Consider the following 5,539-nt stretch of genomic DNA (forward strand, 5'->3'; position numbering starts at 1 on the left):
ATTAAAAGTAAAGGGTGGGCTACTATTATCATTATTATTGTTATTGCAAACGGTATCTCTAATAAGGACCATGTTAGCTTCCACAACGGACAACCTTCTACTTAATTTAGCTTGCTCGTTTTTGAGTTCTCCAATTATTTGTGTGTTTTTTTCTAAAACAGAGGTGTTTTGAATCAGCGCTTTCGTATTTTCGCTCAAAATACGCATTAATGTCTCAATACTATTGTTTGAAGTAATATCTCGAGGTTGTTTAAATGGTACTTTCTGTTTTGGTCTGCTAATTGGTTGGGAACTTATCTCCGTTGCCTGTGTGGAAAGAGGCTGTGGATCAATCGCTACAGTTGCGGTGCGATACGAGCATTGCGGGCTTACACGCTCAGCAGAAACACCCGCAGCATTTATCACGTATACAACGTTTTCTTTGTTGCTATCCATCGTTCTGCACGTTGTCCCAGAATAAAAACAAAAACGAGAATGTACATTAGTCAACTGACAAGGCCGGATAGATCAACGTGCAAACATCAACACCACGGACGCGTAACATTTGCACATCAACTCGGCTCAAACCCCCACGGGAATGGAATGGTACGAATAAAACTTACTCTTAATAAATTCTGAATTTCTCTCACTCTCTTATCTTAACAGGCACAACAGCTGGAGCGAAAACGTTTGAAACAAACACATATACCGTCAGTCGTCACCCTCGAGCGTTCGAATGCTTCTAAAATGATTGACGACAATTCAAAATCACAAGCCAAAGCCAAATGATAAAATAAGGGAAACAAAATATGTCCAAATATGAAGCGGGGGGAACAGGTCAGATAGAGCAAGCCGATATGCAGGGCAGGTACCGCCTGCGAATGAGTGAAGATGGGAAAAAGGAAAAAAAGGGTCGTCTAATGAGAAAGGGTCATAAAAGGTCTGACACCCCAATAAATATGTGTTTATGACCATGACCCTACCCTTTTTTACCTCGTACCGCATGTCGCGTTCATGTACCGTCATAAAAGCCAACCGCAGCTGCGCACGTATTCATTTGTTTTTGCTGCGCATTAGCCTAGGTCTACCCGCGTCGACACCCGGCCGGCTACTGACGTGAGAGAATTTTCGAGTGACTTATGAAGCAAGAATCGGAAATGTTACATTTCCGATGAGACGTTCGACAAGGCTGTTTCGACGAGTCAGAATTGTGAGTATCCCATACATTTCGTGAGTTTCACCGCTGCTTGGGGAGGTCCCACCGGTGAGGACTCAAGTAACCCTTTTTTTGGCTTTAACGTTAGCGATGTTTGCGATTCGAGCGCTTGTTTAACTCTTCCGATGATACATTGGAGATTTTTTCTACACGTCCTTTGTCACTACAATCACACGGGGGTTTTGTATTTCTTCGACTGAGAGAGAGAGAGAAAAGAGGTTCAAGCGCATGATGCCGATCGTTCTGGCTCATTGCAAAAAAGAAACACATGCGTCCCATTCACAGTTCAAAACACGAGCGCGAGACCCCGCGGCACAAGATTTTATAGCATGCCGTTTTTTTTGTGTGTGTTAGCACCGCCGTTGTAAGCTAAATTCCAACATTCCTTACATTGACCACGGAAGCGTTTTGCGAACATTTGCTCGATTATGCAGCAGCAGCAAAACAATATGGCTACCGATCGTCTTACGATATGCCGGACCTTCGAGCGAAAAACGTGCTCCACTCTCATGTGGCTTTTTTTGGAAAACCACCTATAAAGCAAGTTATCGTCAGCATAAAGCGTCAGTCTTAAGTCAGCAGTCAGCAGTCACCTGTGAACATTATATTTTTGGACAGTGTTTCAATTATCCGAACTTTCTACGTGGCGACCGTGGCAGGACGATGTGGAATTTTTGGTTTCAAACATCCAAAGTGAAAAACCTAATAAATACAGTGAAAATGTGATGCAAGCAGCTCGGAAAATAATTACTAAATGCACCCCCAAACGCAAAAAAAAACAAATGGGGAAGACGAATTCAAAAATTATAAAAAAACGCGGTGATCCGCAAGTACAAATAGCGAATCAGCAAGAATCTCATGCTGAGCTGCACGAAAGTCATGCACAGAAACTGCTAATCATTCACCGAGGTATGACTATGTATATTATGTACAAAAAAAAAATAGCACCCGTAAGGAAGCTTTAAAGGCGGCCCAAATCTATGGCAAACTTTGAATGTTTTTGTAAATGAACCGGAAGACGAACTTTATAAAGAGAATTTATTGAAGTGAAGTGATGAGTAAACGAATTTGAACTCCAGGGGTAATAAACAGTACGGAAACAGTGAAAAAAAAAAAGCAAAAGAAGAACATTAAATCAAAAAACGAGCTCTCAGTGAAAAGGGTGACTCAGTGACCGGATGAGTGACGACAAATGCTATAAAGTACATTAACCCATACAATGACTAAATAGGGTGTAATAAAATAAGTAAAAAGTAAGGTTAATGATTAGTCAAACGTTAGAAGATTTAGAAGCAGCTGTCGAGGAATTGTTGAAATTGCAAGCTAAGTGAAAAAAAAAATCCAAAAAACAAAAACATTCAAAACAAAAAACCTTATCAAGCTAACATATCAGTATGCAAGCGAACCTTTTATCGTGAAGTTGAATCCTTTTTTCGTTGAACACGAATGGAATATTCCTATTCAAAAATTAGGAATTTTCGTTAAATCTTCACCGGAAGCAGTTTTCGAATTGAAACTAAGTGAAAATAAGCAGAATATTGTCTTCATGGGCGCCTGTTCAATCAGTCAAGCCGCTCCTTAAGCACCTTTTGATGTTAAAACAGCGACAGCACTTAGACAAAATTATGATGGGTTCTAACCTGACGGGTTAGCAGATTGAGTGGTAAAGCCCGTTCCGCCATACCACCTAATGAAGAACGATTCCAGGACATCAGCAATGCCGTAAAATTAGCATGCAAAAGTGTGGAAAATCCAGACTGAATCTTGTGCAAAACTTAGAGCCATCAAAAATAAGCGGGGAACCAGCAAAAAATGCTGCGATGAAGTGGAAACACTTTCGCAGAAAGTATCTAATTGACGTAGCAAATCAAATGGTACTACTAAAGCTGGAGTTAATGCACCGATTAACGGTGTATCCCGTGCCGAAGTTTAAAATTATACTAAAGGCCGGAGAATTCCAATCCGTCAAAAAGGCTATTCAAAAAATAAATGAAACTCAGCCTTCAAATGAAGCTCAAGTCCTCAGTTTCAATTCAAGAGGACGTGGAAAAGCAAGTTTCAAAGGCAACAATGAATACTCCAATTTTTCAAATAACAGAACAGGGAACTGGTCTACTCCCCACTTTAATCAGTTTTATGGTAATTTTTACCGAAAGCCAAACCGAAGAGGACATGAAAGAGGACAGCATTTTAGAGGCAATTTCAGAGGAAATGTTAACAACAGAGGGAGAAATAACTCCTATTCGTACAGTTTCCCAAACAATCACAGGACTGGGCAAAATAACGGCGTTTTTTACGCACAGGCGGGAAACGACCCAGTCCCCCAACAATTGCTAGCTGGGGGAATAGACCACGGTCAAACTTCTCTACCGCCACCGAACCAATACGTTCACCAACAGATAACAGAACAGCGAAGATAGAAGTAAGGCATGTTATAGTGTGAATACGAATTGTTCAAATTTTATAATAATTAACCTTGGATTTTCAAGCTCAGAGCATACTTTGCTAGTAGACTCCGGAGCGGAGCTATCAATTTTCAAAATTAATCAGATTAATCTACCCCCACCGATAAATGCAGAGGAAAAATGTACTATTACGGGAATAAACAATTTACCAGTGGAAACTTTGGGCTCTACAATGACAAAAATGACGTTTTTCAAACAATGTAGAAGTTGACCACTCATTTCAACTGGTGGACTCCAACTTCCCGATTCCAACTGATGAGAGAGAGAACCAAAGAGAAAGAGAACAGAAGCAAATAAACAAACAAAACAAAGAGCTTCCGCCACGTCACGTGAACAATTAACCGAACAACTTTGGGCGCAAGTTTTCGAAGGACCGCTAGGACGCGCAAACTCTCCACTGCTCTCGGAACCCGCGGCCGGCGACCTACCGTACAATTCGTACAACTTCATCCGCTTCTAACCTACGGCTATAGGGCACCCGACTGGCTGGCTGGCCGCTTTCGGCCAATTACTTACTGCTAGAGGCCGCCGTAGTAGTGTCCGCCGGTGCATTGCTTATTCGTGACGCAGAGCGTCTGCTTTCCAGCGCGATTTGGCAAAGTTCTTCTTCAGCTGCTCGGACACGGTACCGTGGATGTTCTTGCTGCTGGCCGCGTTGCCCGAGATCCAGGGAACACGTGAACCGCCTCTCCACGTTCACGCACATCAGATGAACGGATGAAGTCCTTCGCACGAGTCGCTGATCTCGTCCCAGTACGGTGAGTCGAACACGAACTCACCCTTCACGGTTCTGGGCGAACACAGCAGGATGTACGAGATGACGCCTATGCTCCACACGTCCACCGCCTTTGCACCCCGAAATCCTCCATCTTCGAGAGACCAAAGTCACTGATCATGATCTTGCTGTCTTCCGCCGGGCTGTAGTACAGCAGGTTCTCCGGTTTCAGGTCCCGGTGCACAACGCCCTGCTTCGATTTGTCCTCGAACGATCTCCAGCAGCTGGACGATGTTGGGATGCGCAAACCGGGGTTGTCCCTCCCAGTGGCGGATCCGGTCGTGTGCACATCGCGCTTACCATCGCTTCAACACCCGGAACTCGTTCTCCCGGAGAGCGAGTCCTCCTTGCCCTTGAGCGCCCCTTTTTTGTCAATGATCTTGACCGCGTACTGTTGGGCGGTTTCCTTGGCAGCTTGTCGCAGCCATCCTTCACGTCACGTTGCGCACCTTCCTGCCCGAGTCCTTCTGCCCGAACAGGGGCCATCTCGCGCACTAAGCACCCGCTGGGTTTGCCGGGCCCGGCGGGCAACACTGGCTACTGCACACTGGCTACTGCTGCTCGCTGTTGTCCTTTGATGCTGACGGGTTCTACTCGCTTGGGTGCTGGCGGTTTTTTTTTTTCTTCTTTGTTTCGCCCACCGTTTGTCTTTCGGCGAAAAAAAAGGTTTCTCCGCTTGTGCGCTCGTTCCGTCGCGTCAAATTGTGCCACCATCGAAACCGTGCCACAACCCGGTTCGTCGTCGTCGTCGCCGTGTTCCTGGCAGGATTTTGTCCCTCGACCACCTCGAGCGACAGTGGTGTGTGCCTTCTGGGTTTTTTGATTGTTGTTGCTCTCTCTCTCTCTCTCTCTCTCTCTCGCGCGCGCGCTCCTGGAGGAACGCGATCTCTTAGCAGGCTTATCTCGGCTGCTGCAACACGATCGATTTAGTGGGCTTCGCGTGCCATGGCCAACATAATCGGACGGGCACACGTACACGGGACACACAAAATTTTTTTTTTTAGATCGAGGATGTACTAAAAAAATTTTTTTCATATCAAGGATGTACTAAAAAAATTTTTTTTGATCGAGGATGTACTAAAAAATTTTTTTTTGATCGAGGAT

At 44.5% G+C, this 5,539-nt stretch overlaps 1 pseudogene; it reads right to left on the reverse strand.

Annotated features, from left to right (window-relative positions):
• Positions 1-4,215: 4,215 nt before the first annotated feature.
• On the reverse strand, positions 4,216-4,929 carry LOC128730113 (calcium/calmodulin-dependent protein kinase type 1-like; annotated as a pseudogene).
• Positions 4,930-5,539: the final 610 nt, after the last annotated feature.

The sequence above is a fragment of the Anopheles nili genome, unplaced genomic scaffold (genome assembly GCF_943737925.1).
Source record: "Anopheles nili unplaced genomic scaffold, idAnoNiliSN_F5_01 U_low_cov_55, whole genome shotgun sequence".
NCBI classification, from domain to species: domain Eukaryota; kingdom Metazoa; phylum Arthropoda; class Insecta; order Diptera; family Culicidae; genus Anopheles; species Anopheles nili.